The sequence below is a fragment of the Prinia subflava genome, chromosome 19 (genome assembly GCF_021018805.1).
Source record: "Prinia subflava isolate CZ2003 ecotype Zambia chromosome 19, Cam_Psub_1.2, whole genome shotgun sequence".
Classification (NCBI taxonomy): Eukaryota; Metazoa; Chordata; class Aves; order Passeriformes; family Cisticolidae; genus Prinia; species Prinia subflava.
In genome coordinates, this window is record NC_086265.1 from 433,940 (window position 1) to 451,025 (window position 17,086).

The following is a 17,086-nucleotide window of genomic DNA, read 5'->3' on the forward strand; positions in this document are numbered from 1 at the left end:
AATGCAGATATCTCAGCTACTGAGCCATCTAATTGTGGCTCTTAGATTTCCTGCCCATTTCTTATCCTGCCCTGGCTTTCCCTTTGTTTAGGCCATGGCGTTTAGAGGTGTAATTCCTTTTAACAGCGAGTCTGTCTGTGGTGTTTGCAGGCAGGAGGTGGCAGCGTGTGGGGGGTACTGCAGTGTGTGGGTACTGCAGTGTGTGGTTGCTGCAGTCTGTGCTGCATGTGTGGGTGCTGCAGTGTGGGTGCTGCAGTGTGTGGGCGCTGCAGTGTGTGGGTGCTGCAGTGTGTGGGTGCTGCAGTGTGTGGGTGCTGCAGTGTGTGGGTGCTGCATGTCTGGGGTGCTGCAGTGTGTGGGTGCTGCAGGTGTGGGTGCTGCATGTGTGGGTGCTGCAGTGTGGGGGTGCTGCATGTCTGGGGTGCTGCATGTCTGGGTGCTGCATGTCTGGGTGCTGCATGTCTGGGGTGCTGCAGTGTGGGGGTGCTGCATGTCTGGGGTGCTGCATGTCTGGGGTGCTGCAGGGGACACCATCCGTGCTGGGACTGAGCCCGGCTCTCTCCAGGCTGCTGCCAGCCTTAAACGGGTAAATGCAGCTGCCAGCAGGGGAGCCTGACTGCAGGAGGAAATACATGCATTAAAAATCCAAACAAACTGCTCTCAGCCATCCCAAAATCTGCACAAAACCCATTTCAAATCATCCTGGGTTTGAATCACTTCATACAAGCACACTGCATTTCCAGCTCACATGCTTGCTCTGCTTTTGGTTTTCCCTTTTGGCAATTTATTCAGAGCAGAGTTAGTGGGTAGAATCTCAGAGGAGAATAAAAGCCAGTGTTTTGAGAAGTAATGAAGTAATTATCTAAAGCATTATTTACAATGATTATTTAGAAGATAATGAGACCCTTTAATTTTGTTTGTTCTGCATAGCTAGCCGTTCAATAATTCAGGGTGTTGCCATACAATTTTCTCTGTGTTTGCTTTGCACGTTTTTTGTTTAGGAAAATGTCACATTTTGGTTCTGTGTGTGAAGCACAAATCTGGGCCCTCCTCTGGGCATTGTCTGTGGCATGGGAATCACCTGCTCACTTGGGCTGGGGCCTCTCCAGTGGGATGTGGAACAAAAGAAATGCTGGGTGAGATGAAGCTGTGCCCATTGAGGGCTGCTCTGGCTTTATTCCTCTGAAGGCACTGCTGGAGTATTTCCACACTTTCATTACTCTGCTGATGTTCCTGTCAGCGTTTCTCTGCTGGAGCTGAAGCTTGACTTTATTTCCATTTTGGGAGCCATGATGGTGATGTTTCAAACGCAGGGTTTTCAAAAGAGCTCATTTGTGTGCGAGAAACCCGGAGCATCGTTAACATTTCAGCAGCTAATAAAGATTTCACCGCATCTGTGAACTCTGCTAAAATAAACAACTGTGCACATGGTTAGCAGTGCCAAAGGAGTGGGAGCTCCCTGGGTTCATGGAGCTTTGAGTTCCTTCATGAGGATGGGCTGGAATCGGGGAGGAAACCTCTCGCAGGGGCTCAGGGCTGCCAGGCTCTGCCCCAGCCTGGCTGGGCTTTTATTTAGGGTCAAACCAACCCCCACAGGGATCTTCCCCCTGACCCCAAGAGATGCTGCCATCACCATTTGTGGTGAGCTGATGTCACTGTCCCACTGCAAGCACTATAAACGTTCATTGTTAAAAACAATTACAGCTCCTTTTCATGTTGCCCACGTTAAAAACCAGTCCCTACCTCCTGAGCTGCCCACCAAGTGCTACACTGCTTTTAAATAAATTAATTTGCATGTGTGGAAGTGTACATTTAGACTACTCCTACAGTGCAGAGCTATTTCTCACTACATATTTACACAGCTCCTCAATAGTCACTGATGGCAGGATTTAAAAAAAGTTCACCTAAAATTAGGTTCAGGCCCACGGTAGGAACCAGAGCGAGTTTCTGCAGAGGGTTTCAAAGTGCTCAGCAGAACACTGAGAGCAGGGCAGGTCTGACCCGGGGCTGGGGACCTGGGGGGGTTGGGAGGTGATTTTGGGGTGCAGAAATCCTGCCCTGAGCGCAGAGCTTCCACCCAGCCCCAGGGCCACCCTCTGCCAGGACAGCTCTGAGCTCTGCCCAGCGCTGACAGCTGGGCACACTTGTGCTCTCCTGCCTTTGAAACTATTTATAGATGGATTTTGTCAGAGTTCCCATTCGTACAGTTCTCCCTAATGGATTTTTGGGCATGGTTTTCCTTCCAGGGTGAGGCAATTAAAACCATGGAACAAATCAGTCCTAGAAACAAAACATAAATCCACAGGACAATAAAACTCAGCAAGTGTTCACATGTATAAAATAGATAAAATAACAGAAATTACTATAAATTTCAGGTGAGTTGGATGAAAATAAAGGCAAAATCTCTGTTTCCCTGCAATCCAGCTGGATTCACATGTCCATTCCCAAGAGCTGGGTTTGGATTACATCTCTGCTTTCTGTGATTTTCCTCCTCAGAGCTGGTTCATTGCTAAGGCAAGCATGTGCTGAGCACAGTGACTCAGACCTGTGGGCCTGGATGCTTTTCTTGGGTTTCCACTGAGCGTTCTTCTCATCCTACACAGATATAAATAAGTGCCCCTGTTGACTTCCCTACCATTTATACCAGAAAAGTGAATGTGGCATTATTTTAATTGCATTAAAATATCTTTTCTGTGCTTAAAGGGGACATCTGCTATAACCTCGGGGTTCTGTTCTGACACCCACAGCACCACAGCATGGGGCAGTAATGCACAGGAGAAAAATGAAAGCTGGGCTGAGCTGCTGTGAATGATCAGTAACTGGACCATTCTGAGACTGACCAGAGAAGAGAACAAGCTCCAGACTCCCTTTTCCAAAAAGACCTTCTTGCTTGGTGTTGCAGGGTTCCCTCACATGTGAGAGGCACAGCTCAGAGGGGACTGGACTCCAAGCCCTGCTGCCAGCAGGGACAGCCTGGCTCAGCAGCAGCACAGGGGGGATGAAAACAGGGGCAGTGGTGCTGCAAAAGGAGATCTCCCTGGCTGTGTTTACCCTGTGGGAGCGGTGCTGGTTACACAAGATTAAATGTTATGTAAAGGGCAGGAGCAGCTGCTGTGGCAGTGCAGCAGAGCCGGGCAGGGGCCCTCCCGTGCAGCTCTGCCAGCAGCCCTGGGCCCCCTGGAGCAGGAGCTGAGCTCCCCGGGCCCAGCAGGGCGTGTGGGGCAGCTCCCCACGTGCTCTGGGGTGTTTGTTGAGCTGTCAGGTCTGGGAGGAAAGGCTGACACTGACTGCAGCAGGCTGTAAAGCTGGCATCACTCAGCAACATCCCGGAATTCGGAAAAGGCATCAATGCTGAAATGTTTATCCCCCTTCGAGCAGCAGAGGCTGCTCACTGCACCTGTGCCCTACTCTGGGGAGCAGCAGAGGAGCAGAGGGCCCTCCCTGTGAGCTCCTCTGTCCCACCCAGCTCCAGGAGAGCCCCTGTGACCGAGCAGTGCGTGCCAGCCCTGGGCCACCACAGCCACCGACAGCCTGCTGCCCATCCAGGCAGGAACCCAGGCTGAATTCCTCCTGAGACAGACACAGAACTGCTGCCCATCCAGGCAGGAACCCAGGCTGAATTCCTCCTGGGACACTGGCTGATGTTAAATGCCCTTTGTGATGATTCCAGCGTATTTGTCTGCACGTGTGGCTTGTGTAAGAGGGGGATCAACCCCTTGGGCCCGAGGCTGGCAGGGAGGAAGGCAGCAGTGAGGATAACCCGGGGTGCTCTTGAGGTGGAGGCACTGCCCCGTTTGCCTGCACAGGAATTGCTTTTCCAGTGACATTGGGGTGCCTCAGTGGAAGGCAACTTTACCTGATGTTTGCTCTGGTTCATCTTTTCTGTTCACTAATGGATCCACACTCCAGAGTTTCCAGTGCTTCTCCTTTCAGTGGATACAAACACGATAAAAAATGCTTAAAATAATCGATAAACACTTAAGTGTTTGGCAACTCTCAGACTTTTTATGGTATCATTTACTCAACAGTTTAATGCCTAATAGGAGAAACTCACCAGTTAAATATCCATGTGCAGATTTAGCAGATACAACACACCTCAAGTTGGTTCTGCTCTCCTGACTCCTCATTCACAACACAAAAACAGTTTTTCCAGTGCAAAAGGGCTGGGAGAAAGTGCTGCTGTAACTTTTGCCCTTTCTCTCTATGCACACCTATCTGAATTGGCAATAAACTGCTTCACTCGTGATGGCAAAGGGAAAGGAAAGGACTGGGCCAAAGGAAAGGATTGTCCTGCCTCACCCCTGACCCCGGGGGATACAGCATCCCTGGGGATACAGCATCCCTGGGGATACAGCATCCCTGGGGAAGGCAGCATCCCTGGGGAATGCAGCATCCCTGGGGAATGCAGCATCCCTGGGGAAGGCAGCATCCCCGGGGAATGCACCATCCCTGGGGATACAGCATCCCTGGGGATACAGCATCCCTGGGGATACACCATCCCTGGGGATACAGCATCCCTGGGGATACACCATCCCTGGCGTTACAGCATCCCTGGGGGATGCGGCATCCCGGGCGAGCTGCAGGTGCTCAAAACACCGGAAAATCCTCCCCAAAAAACCCAAATCCACCCCAAATCCGCCCTCAGGAAGATCACCCCTGCCGAGCTGCGGGCGCTGCTTTGGGCAGGCACGCAGGCAGCGGCGCTCTGTTGCCATCCTGTGGTGAATCCATAGGTGTCCCTTCAGGCAGGAGGGATCTGCTGAGGTGGGAAAATAAAGCAAAGAAAAAAGAAAAAGAAAAAGAAAAAGAAAAAGAAAAAGAAAAAGAAAAAGAAAAAGAAAAAGAAAAAGAAAAAGAAAAAGAAAAAGAAAAAGAAAAAGAAAAAGAAAAAGAAAAAGAAAAAGAAAAAGAAAAAGAAAAAGAAAAAGAAAAAGAAAAAGGACTCATCTGCTTTTCATTTTTTTGTGTTATCCCTATCTCTTTAGCTGTGATTGATCAAGCAAGATTGTCTCTTACTCACTTACAGCTTGAATGAAATGTCTGAGGAAGAAAACTTTCAAATAAAGCACTAACACTATGATTTTTGAAAGATTTGAATTAAATTCTTCCCCTCAGACAAAGCTTTAGCAAGAATGACATGAAAAATGTATTTTCTCCTTACCAGGCTGTCAACCCTTCAGCTTCCTTGACACTGTCATCCAATAATGCTGCTGTCATCACAAAAACAACCAGAACACTGCCTCCAGAGCAGGAAATGCTCCTTGTCAATGCTCAGTCCCAACGTCTGCAAAATAGCAACAAACAATCCAAAAACATAAAAGGTCTGGAGATCCACCTGCTGCAAGGGGAGTGCGAAGAACTCCAAAATCAGCTGGGATGCCTGAGGATAGGTAAAAATCCAGTTCTGTTCTTGATATCAAACTGTGCTGGTAAAGAGTGACAGTGAAAATAGTTTATTGACAGATGTATTAAACCCAAAATATTTATCTGTCCATTTCCCATTCAAACAGATAATTTACACAACATTAATACCAATAAGCTAAGCTGTGTGGAGGGGAGTTTGGGTGTGAATTCACCACACTTCTGGGTTAGACTCAAGACCTTCACTGTGAACTGGAACTTTGGAATACTCTGTGGCGTTTCTGTACTTTGTGTTCCACCCCAGCACCAAGCCCTCCTTGGCACTGTCCTGTACTGACTCTGTGCCCTACCAGCAGCAGCTCTGAGCCCTTCTCCTTCCCTCTCTGCTCTCAGCAAGGCTGTTATAAATGTTATAATGTGTATTCTTACATGCCAGAGGCCCATCAACAGCAGAAAAAAATTATTATCAAGCTATATACTTAATACTGATATTTGGCCACACAAACTACCAAATTAACAATAAAATATTTATGATAATAAATCCTAACTTCTTACAGTTCCAGTTAAATGTCAGTTCTCATCTGCTGTAGCATAACAAGTTGCATATGTCAATTTTTTATGACTCAAATTGCTAAACACGTTCTTGAGATAAAGAATATGTTTTAAACCCTTGATAGCAGTCAGTCTGTACTGGTAGTTCAAAAAACTAGTTGCTATTTTACTTTCAGAGTGACTTAATCAAATTTATTCATATAATTTGCCATATTTTTGCAGCAAGGCTTTCAGGAAGTTTATGATCATTAACATATTTATCCATTATGTGCCCACACCCCCCACGTATAGAAATACATGTTTGGAACCACCCATGTCAGGGAAGGAACAGGGCTGGTGTGGCTCAGTGGGACACGTTGACAGCACCATTCTACAGTGACCTGACAGATTCTCAAGGACCAGGTTGGGCCTGGCAGATTTGTGTTTGTTCCTCCTGTCCCCAGCCTGGACAGAAGATCCAAACCCGGCCCTGGAGCCTCCTGCAGCCCTGGAGCTGCAGAGCTGTGCTGGGGCTCGGGCAGGGTGGTGATGCTGAGAAGGAACACCAGGGCTGGGGCCGAGGGAAAAAAGTGACTTGCCAAAATTAGACTTGAAAAAAGGAAAGCCATTTATGCCAGAAACTGGTTATAAAATTAAGAGTGTCTTGCCTGACGATCAGAGCCATAATCTAATCTGGGAATGAACACATGAACCTGGCTAGGAACAGCTTTTCCCTCAGAAAATGCTGGAGTTTTGTCATTCCTGCTGCAGTCATGAGTAAGGGGAGGTCATTTGGGGCTGAGATTTGCACAGCAGAGAGGTCTTGGGGACCTTATTTTGAGATTTTGGACTTCTCATTCAGAAACTTCTAGTCTTTCCAGATTGTGCCAGTGCAGACCTTCAGGGAGGAAGCACAGATTGTCTGGAAGCCTTCCCTCATCTGTTCTTCTGGCAGTCCCACGTCAGCAGGGCTGGGATCTGGGTGCTTCATTCACAGAAATGAAATGGAACACAGATCTTCCAGCAGCAGCCGGTTGCTTTGCAGATCACACTGTGACCGTCCCAAACCTCCCAAAGAAATGTGTTTTGTGCAAGTGAAATGCAGAGGTGGCTCTGTGCTGCTGGAGGCTCCAGCTGATGGATGGCTGGGAACTGCTGCACCCAGAAATCCAGACAGGGCCAGTCTGGGGTGATTCCTCAGCTGTTCAGGAAACATCAGGGTTCAGGGCTCACTCTGAGCCTGAGCTGGAAATGCAGATCAGACAAAACTTGAGTGAGAGATCATCTGACAGATCCCTGTCCCATGGCTCCTAATTCCTCCCAGAGAAGCACCGGGTGCTGGCAGTTCCTGGAGAGGTTCTCCCCATGCACTTCAGCTTCAGAAGGAACTGTCAGCCTTGGGGGGAGATCTGCCCTCTTTGGTTCATGCCAAACTTGCCCCAAAATTCTCCTGCTCTTCCTCATGACGCCAGTGGGTAAAGCTATGGAGGGAGGAAGGCTGGTATCTGAAAAGGAACTGTGGGAGAGACATTATTGAATGAGGGGTGTATTGCTCCAGATACTTTAAAAGAATTCAATAAAATAATCCCTTGAGAGTGCAATAGTTCCTTCCCCTGTAAAATACTAAAAGGAAAATACAGAAATACCACTCAATATAATTCAGGTATTTCTTGATGATGTAACCTTCCTCAGCCTGGAGAAATCAGCTATGTTGTAGTGAGGGCACTACCAAACCGGTCAGATTCTGCCACTCTGCCATCTCTGCTCAGAGAAACTGGGAGCAGAAAACAATGAGAGAACGACTGGAGCTGGGTTTCTAAATTTGATTTATTTAAAATCTTCCCCTGTATCCCCTTACAGCGTCTCCCTCTGCCTGCCGGGGAGATGCTGCCGCGCCTCAGAAGTTTTGTGGGAACGCGCTGCCCCCCGCTCGCCGGGGAAGAGGCGCGGCGGAAGGGCCGGGATGCTCCAGGTAATCTGCCTTAATTCCCTGCTGCATCGGCGCCGCTGCGCCTTCCATTGGGCAGGCCGGGCGGCGGCAAGGAACCTGCGGCGGCGTCCCCAGTTCATTGGCTGGGGCAGAGGCCGCGGTGCCCGCCGAGCGCCCCTGCCCGGCCCGCTCCGAGCAGCGGCCGTGCCCGCGGCGCCTCCCCCCGGCCCCCGCGGCCCCGGCGCGGCGGCGGGGCCAGGGCCGTGCGAGCGGGCACGGCCGGCAGCGAAAGCCATCTTGGGCGGCTGCGGCAGCCCCGCCGCCTCATAGGCTCGGCCGCCGTGCACGGCGATGATGCTGGCTCGGCTCCCCGCCTGCCCGCCCGCGGCGCGCCCGTGAGCCCGGCACCGCCACCGCCGGCACCGCCACCGCCGGCACCGAGACTACCGGCACCGACACCGCCGGCACCGAGACCGCCGGCACCGCCACCGCCGGCACCGAGACCACCGGCACCGACACCGCCGGCACCGAGACCGCCGGCACCGCCACCGCCGGCACCGAGACTACCGGCACCGAGACCACCGGCACCGACACCGCCGGCACCGGAGCTGCTGAGAGGCCGGCACCGAGACCGCCGGCACCGACACCGCCGGCACCGACACCGCCGGCACCGGAGCTGCTGAGAGGCCGGCACCGAGACCGCCGGCACCGACACCGCCGGCACCGAGACTACCGGCACCGACACCGCCGGCACCGAGACCACCGGCACCGACACCGCCGGCACCGAGCATCGCCAGCCCCGGTGCTGCTGAAGCGTCGAGCGCCGAGCACCGCCGGTACCGAGTGCAGCCGGCACCGAGCGCGGCCGGCACCGAGCGCGGCCGGCACCGAGCGCGGCCGGCACCGAGCGCAGCCGCACCGGAGCTGCTGAAGCGCCCGCACCGAGCACCGCCGACACCGAGCATCGCCAGCCCCGAGCGCAGCCCGCACCGAGCACCGATCGCCGCCGGCCCCGCTCCGCTCCCGCATGAGCCCGCTGGCCCTGGGCACCGCCTGAGCGCAGGTACGCGGGGGTTTCGCGGGGTACGCGGGGGTTTCGCGGGGTACGCGGGGGTTTCGCGGGGGTTTCGCGGGGTACGCGGGGGTTTCGCGGGGTACGCGGGGGTTTCGCGGGGGTTTCGCGGGGTACGCGGGGGTTTCGCGGGGTACGCGGGGATTTTTCCCTCCCCAGCAGCCGGGGCCGCTCCGTGCTCTGCGGGCCCCGGGGCCGGCGGGGACGGGGATGCGGGTGCCGGGGGAGAATCCCCTTCTGGCGAGCGGCCGTGCATCGGTAACTCTTACGGCAGGCAGGCAAACTTTATCATTCTGCAGCAATTTGGTGATGCCCTTCACTGAATCCTCCCTTCTAGGTGCTGCTGTGAATAATAAAATGTGCATCGTGCACGAGCGCTAGGTAAAAGGGATTAAACTCTTGCTAGATTATTCCATCCTCCCTCCGACTGATGTTTAATCTGATGTCATTTCCCAGTCACTTCGAGGGTTTGCAACGAAATAAAAGCCATTTTGGCAGGTTTGATGGCCGTGTTTCTGTTCCGTAGCGGTGTCTGTGGCGAAGTTGGCGCTGACAGCGGCCGTGGCTGTCCCTGCCCCCAGCCCCACGGAATGTGTTTGCTTTGCAAATGTGCATTGTGGTGTCACGGCAAAGTCATCGCTCACCGCTCCTCCGCGGAGCCCCCGGCCCTGCGCTGAGTGCGCGGCATTTGTCTGGCATCTAATGCTGAATTAGACCGAAATGCCTCGTCCCCTTTTCCCAGAGGCGAGACGAGCACAGAGACACGGACAGACGCGCCTCTCGATGGACACTGAGACAGCAGGGCTGGGGATGTGGGCTCTGCAGAGGAGCACGCAGAACAGAATAATAACATTTCACTATTGCACGTTCCCGTGGCACGCCGTGCTCAGTGTTACGGGGACACTGCGGGGTTCATTACCCTCTTTCCGAGATCGGCTGTCGCCGGTGGCGCTGGGCTGGGGGTGTGTCCTCCCCGGGGCGATGTGACAGGCGACATTACAGCTGCACCGGGCTGAGTGCAGTTGTCACTGAGCAGAACCTCAGCGCACATGAAGGCTTTGGCTTTTCCTGTTTAAGCTACTGCTGCCTGTTATTTCAGTGGTAGAACACTGCTGGGCTGTTTGGTCTCAGGGCTTATATATAATATAACTCTGCAGAATAACTTATTAGTGAGCCTTGACACTGCATCTGGTAAATACAGAGTCTGCTTCGTAAGGAATTGGATATGTTTTGAAGAAATACCTGAATTCAAAGCCATTGGTTGTAATGTTAAGAATTGCACCAAGTATTCTGTGACAGGGGAAGAATACCATGATTGTTACCATCCACATGAAAAGCAGGACTATTGCTTGGCGAGATACAAGAGCTGCCTTAAGAAAACAGCATGAAATGCTGAAACACAGACCGAGCAGCAGAGGGGAAGTCACAGCACCCCCATAAAGTCAATATGATAAAAAATAGCAGTATATGGCACTGATGTGAAATCTGCTGTAGTCACTCTGTATTTTGGCGTTTTTGATCAGGAGGTGTTACATTTCTGTTAGAGGAGGGCTTTCAAGTCTGCCCAGCTGACAAATGAGGAAAGTAATTCAGATCAAGTATTACAGATGTCAGCCAGGACTCACCACTGTAGACAGCCTTTGAAATACATATGTGCTACTTCTAGCACCTTAAAGGAGGTTGGGTCTCTTTTAGGTGCCTCTTTGTTATTCCTGTTGGATCGATGGTCCTTTGTGCAGACTGTTTTCATTTTAAGAGGGAAAAGGCCGACCCTCAATGGGAGCAGTGGAGTGCTCGTGCTGCCTGCAGCTACAGAGCAGCCCTGATTTTCCCTGCCCACATACCTGAGTGAGTCCAGCCTGCTGGAACACGGCATGGCTGATGCTGTGAACAGAGGGGCACAGTTCTTACATCCACCTTTATGTATTTGTCTCCAGCTGCAGCAGCTTTTTCAGACAGGCAGTGTGTTGAAATTTCTAGAATTAAACCCAAATTACGGCTCTAAACCAGCACGTGGGTTCTAGGGGTAGGAAAAGTGAGGTGGAATAAAATATGGGGCAGTGCAGTGCCACAGATTTCTGCATGAAAATGGTCTGAATAGCTGCTCAGTGCTGCTTTAGTTAACTGACAAGTGCCAGCTCAAAAATCTGAAGCATCTCTCTCTAGTGTGACCAATCCCGTGCTGGTACAAGCTGTGTGTGCTTATGCATCCATCCAAACGGAGTCTCCTTGGACCTGCCTCTGGTTTGGATATGTGTTAGATGTGCACACACTCCTGTGTGCATCCACTGCAGTTTAGGCAGCTGGGTGATCCTGAGCATTAAATTAATGTATCAGCACAACAGTTCTTACTACAAAACTCTGAACCTTCCTGGGCTGCCACAAGAGAAATGAGAGGCCTGTGAGCACTGCATAATTAATATCCTTGGGTATTAGGGGGTTCCCTTTTCGTGTGTCAAATGCCCCAGAACGGATTGAAATTAAATATCCAAAATCATGCTGACTTTCCTCTGTAATGAGAAACTAGTTGGTCGTGCCTCAGTGTCCCGTCCTTTCAGTATTTATGTTGAGTGAAGCATGGTTTGACAGTCAAGGCTGTTCGTCATTTCACTGAGAGCATTTCAGGCCCTCATCACTGCTATGAAATGTCACACTAGCTGAAATATCTGTTAGTCACGACTTTTTTCCTGGGACTTATTTTTGGGTTATTATTCAGCCAAAGGTTGTGACTAAACTGGAATTTTGTGTAAACCCTTTGTTTCCCTCTCCTAGCCCGTGTATCCTATTCTGACAGAGTGTCAAGCTCTGCAGATAACAACTCCTCTCTGTGGCTGGGAAAGTCTCTCTGTGCCCAGGACCAGGGAACTGAAACCTGTTCCAGATTTTCTGGAGAACACCTGGTGCCACTGGTGATCCCCCCTCTGGCTGTTGATGCTCTGTGTGCGATCCTGCCCACCACAGATGGGGATTGCCATGGGGCACTGCTGACAAGAGCAGTTCCTCTGTCAGAACAGCATTTGCTGTAAGAATTGAAAAATACATCCCAACACTGTGAATAAACCTTGAGCTGGAGCGTGGCCACGGCGCTGGGAGAGCGCAGCTGCCTCCAGCAGGGTGGCACGGGGGCAGTTTGTGCTCAGGGTGGGGAGGACGCTCTGCCCTGGGGCTCGGGAAGGGGCAGCTTGGGGCACTGCTCTTTGAGAGGTCTCTGGGGTTCCTCTGCCTGGTGAATGCTGTGCTGGAGCCCTGCTCACCCCCTCAGTGGTGGCTGGAAAGGCCCCGTGGCTGGGACTGGTGAGGAAATCACAGAGGCTTCTCTGGCTGCTCACCTTGGCTCGTGCTCGTGGGCTTGATCAGGAAATCAGAGTGGGCTCTGCCACGCATCCTGTGAATGGCCCTGAGCAAAGCATTTCCTATCTCTTGGGCTCTGTTCTCCTTCTGTAAATGGGAATAATAATGAACTCCTTCCACTACATTCTATTTATTTTATCTGCTTAGGAAATGAGATTTTCAGACCAAATACTATTTTCTCCATCAGGATGCTGAATCCCAGCAGAGGCTTCTAGATGCTACTTATAAATCACTTGACAGCCTGCTCTGTGCGTGTTGATCTATAGAAGAATATTGCTGAGTGCCAGAAGGATTTGTTCTGGGGTTTCTGGAATAGCATTTGATTAGCTGAATTCTCTGTTGTGCTCATGGGCATGTCCAGGCTGAAGAAACTCGTTCCCCTGCTGGTGGCAGTGGTTTGGCAGAAACATTTACAGTGCAGGTGTCAGGACAGAGGGCGTGGGACTGAGGGCTTGATTTTGGCTTTTTTTCTAATATATAATTGTCATAAGGTTTTCTATTTTCTGTTACAAACAGCCTTGATTGCTCGAGCAGGAGGTGTTGCTGTGCTCAGTGCTTGCTGCTGAGGGAGGCACTGAGGATGTAACAGCAGGGCACGGATTCTCTTCCCTGCTCTCGCCTCATGACAATTAGAAACCCTCTTCCATTTTCCCTTTAAAGATCATCCCACAGCCAGCTCCTCTTCCTCAAGGCTTGATGAGAGCAGGGAGAGATGCTGGGCAGCCATCACCCCTTCCCTTCCCTGCTCCACCTCCCCTAGAACCAGACTGATTCATTTTCTGTCACTGAGGAGAATAAATCATTTTTATAGACAGCCTCACCAAGTTTTTACACTGGATGTGTGATGGAAAAAAGGGACAGTAATACCCTCTCTTGCCAGCTTTGAAAGGAAAATAAGCCTTTCTTGAGGAAGGTTAGCTTGTTTAGGGTGAGCTTTGAAAAATCCTAAACCAAGGCTAAATTCCTCCAGAACAGGGAATTTATTCTGGGACTTTACCTTTTCAGCTCCTGCTGAATATTTCTGTACCTCCTTCTTACAGAGCTGAAAAAACGCTCTTTGTTTCTCCTGTGTGGAGCCCCACGGTGCCTGTTCCTGGTGTGGGAAGAGCATCCCGGTGAGACTCTGCCCCTCTCCCCGTGAGCGTTCTCTGACACCCATCAGCAGGGACTGCACAGAGCTGTGCCAGTGCTGGGCAGGGGGTGGCACAGCAGAGTCCCTGGGGCAGTGCTGGTGCTGGGCCCTGCCTGGGGGTGCTGGATGGAGCTGGGGATGCTCAGAGCTGGGGCTGGGCTCTCAGCTGTCCCTGAGCCGGCGCTGCAGGCTGAGCCTGGCCCTGCTGGCTGCATCTCCCTGCGCTGGGCACTCACAGTTCCACCCTGGCCAAAGCCTGGCTCCTGCTCTCCCCACGGCCCTGCCCCAGCCCTGCACACAGCCTGGAACCTCGGGAATATTCCCTGCCGGCTCCAGGAGTGTATTCCTGCCCTGCTCTCTTGTTTACCGCTTGCTAATTAAATTTTGTAGGTGGCAGTTTGAAATCTTAGTGGGACGAGTCATGTGACTGCTAATGCTCTGCAGATCTCTATTACATAACCTCTAAGTAGTTGGGGAAAATGTGCTTGTGTCATCCTGGGCCTGACATAAGGCTCTGTCTGAAGGCAGCAGCTGATCAGGTTTTTTCTGTGCCATGACTGTAGAAATCTTGTGGATGGTTTGTTCTGGCACAGGATTTGTGCTGTGGGGTCAGTGTCCTCCCCTGTGAGATGCTTTGCTCTGTGTGAGGGGCTGCACTCAAAAGCTCTGGTGTGTAGGTAATGAGCAATAAATATTAAATGCAGGCTGCTGGGGGCCCTGCTGCTTTCCTGGGAGCTTTGCTCATCCCAGTTTGGAGTGACCCGAGCGCAGAGCAAACAGAAAACCCCTCAGCCTGTCCCCCTCACCTCCCACGGGGCTTGGCTGGGCTCTGGGGCTTTATGCCAAATGAAAACATGAATCAATACGGGTTTAAAAATGCTGTGTAGGGACGATCAATTTTTAATGCTTGGTAATTCATTAGGTTCTGGTTTGCTAAAGGAGCTTTTTGTAAATGACAGCGAGGAGCCACTCACACAGTAAGAGCTCTTCTTCCTTCCTTCCTCCCAGCCCGAACCGTCTCTTGGTCAAACTTCACTCACAGCTCCCCACCCTTGTCCAAAACATCTTTATACATCTTTATACATCTTTATACATCTTTATACATCTTTATACACCTTTATAAACCTTTATACACCTTTATACACCTTTATACGCCTTTATAGACCTTTATATGCCTTTATCCACTGTCCAGTGCAGCTTAAGCACTCCATGGATGGACCAGCCTGGGCCCTGAAGGAAATAAGTCTCATTTTGATTTCCTGGCCAGGATACGGCCTTGGAGGCTGAGTCCTGGCTGTGTTCTCTGATAAACCATGGGAGATGATCTGCCTCACTTTCTGCATCTGCTGGGAAGGCTCAGGGGCAGTGAGCTGCTGTGGCCTTGCAGTGGAAGTTGGAATTAGAGATGAGGAAGAACTGGATGAAATGTTGGGTGTTGGGGTTTTTTTTAAAGGATGTCAGATTACCAGTTTATAATCTCATATTGAAATCTAATTGTGTGAGCCTGTGTTTTGTCTAGAGAAGCCCTTGGTCTGCAATAGCACTTTTCAGTAAGGAAACTCTGTACTAGGTGCTGAAGAATGATGGTTTCTGCCCCTTTTGCAGGTGAGAAATTTTCATGTGCTTCAGGTTTATTTGCCCAAGATCATTCAGCAGGGTCAGTGGAAATCCATGGGTATTGTTTGCAGAACCTGGTCTAACATTTATCCGTTTTATTGCTTCTCTTAATTAAATGTTGTATAAGAAAGGAGGAGGGGGAAGTATTGATCTTCTAAAACCAGAGGTTTCTTCTTGTTTCATTTTAAATTAACACCATGTGCTACTCACAGTAATGAGTCTGCAAATGTATTAATCTTTAAAAAATTCCTGCTATCATAAATCAGGGTGGCTGCAGTCAGCTTGTGCATTCTAAGGGCTGCCTGTTCACCTGCTGGGTATCCTGGAACTGTAAATGTCTCTCTGGAAGGGTCTCTCTGTTCAACAGTCTTAAATCTTCAGTATAAATGTATTTACCATACATTTATGTCTTCAGTCTTTGGTATAAATGTATTTACCATACCACATTCACCCTGTGACTCCAGTAACTCTGGTTTATTTAAGATTCAGCACAGTTCATGCTGCTGTGTTATCCGTGGTGGCTGCAGGATGAGCTGGGATCAGGACAGGGGCAGCTCCAGAGCAGTTTGGTGGGTTTTTGGTAGGGCAGGTGTGCCCAGGTGTGTTTGTGGGGCTGAAGGGAACCTGCCACAAAGGCAGCGGCTGCTGCTGGCCACGGGCAGGGCTGGTTTGCCCACTTCAGCTCTGTGTGCTTCTCTTGGAAGTTAGATCAGATCCTGTAGGATTTCCCAGGCTACTGAATGAGGAAGGAAGAAATGGAGAGGCTTAAAAACACCCAGCGAGAAGGTGGGGTGGAAAACAAAGAATTGAAAGGTAGCATCTGTTTATTTTCCATGTGTGGAAAAGGATTCTACTGTTGTCTGTCTGGACTTGCATCTTAAAATCATTTGTGAGTTCAGAAGTGCTCTTTGGGAAACACTGATGAGTTTTACTAATTAGTTTTACTAATTCCTTGTCTTTGGTACTGGCTTTGTCCTTGGTAACACATCACAATTTGGCTTTTGACAAGCTTGTCATTTGTGGACTACCCCCCTTCCACACAAAAACTCACAAGCAGGCAAAAAGGGACTGTCCTTGACAGCACATCTGCCTGAGGGTAAAAATGAGATTTTGTCTGTGGTGTGTAACAATTGCCAGGAGCACAGAATTTTCATAGCAGTCATGGCTGTTAGAACAACGCACGTCTGAGGCATGTGGCACTATTTATTTTTTGTTCTTTGCAACGTTCATTAAAAGTGTAATTGCTGGCATTAACCAGGCAGAATAATGCACGCCTGTGAGCTGCAGTGCTTTTAGAGGTCCAGGGCATTCCTATTATCAGAATTTCTAATTTATTGCAATAACTTCAGGGCTGAAGTGGGTTTCTTTCATGATGGGTTGGTGCAGTGTATCTTGTTCAGACATGTGGTAAATCTCATGTGCATGAGGCCCACTGTGCCATCCAGCACAGGAGGGCATGGGAAAATCTGCATTTGCATTTTGGCACTGCCATCAAACCTGCCTGGGGGATGGAGTCCCACAGGAAGGTTCAGCTATCACTGCCCAGCATTACTGGATTGGTAACAGACGTATTTTACTATTGCATAAATAATAAGACCAGCAAGTAAACACTTCAGGGGAAGTACCACAAAATCCCACTCAGTGTTTAATGTCTCTTCAAATCACCGGGCACGTTTGGAGGGGCAGGACAGAAGTGGGAGAAACAGCCCCATGATTTCCATCATCACTAATTAAAAGCATTTACAAAGAGTGTGGAATACTTAAAACACACCTTAAAGCCCTGGCTTTTTGTGTCAGGGTAGGATTTGTGTTCAGGAAGGATGAGCTGAACTGGAACAAGCCAGAAGAAGGGGCTGTGTGAATAAACCAGGAATTTGGGGAGCTTATGTTATGAAACACTGGAAGAGCTTATTCTTTGTTGTCTGATAGTGACAAATGACAAGGTAGGCCTGATTTCATCACTGGTTCTGGCTCAAGCACAGACTTAGTGCTGAGTGCTCCAGTTCAAGCACCCAGAGGCTGCAGACGGAATAGTAATTCTCAATGAACCCTTTCTCCAAGTGCTACAGGAATGTTATTTATGTAAAAAAAC

At 50.2% G+C, this 17,086-nt stretch overlaps 1 protein-coding gene across 12 annotated transcripts in view; it reads left to right on the top strand.

The window, feature by feature from the left end:
* The first annotated feature begins 8,452 nt into the window (after window positions 1-8,452).
* Window positions 8,453-17,086, top strand: part of RIMBP2 (RIMS binding protein 2) — an 80,844-nt gene continuing 72,210 nt past the window's right edge. For 7 of the 12 annotated variants that reach the window (XR_010082688.1, XM_063415839.1, XM_063415844.1 and 4 more), the window contains exon 1: window positions 8,465-8,885. The gene's annotated coding sequence lies outside the window, so the exon portion shown is untranslated. Of the gene's footprint in view, window positions 8,886-17,086 lie in introns of all 12 variants that reach the window. The other 5 variants (XM_063415849.1, XM_063415848.1, XM_063415847.1 and 2 more) reach the window with 4 other exon arrangements.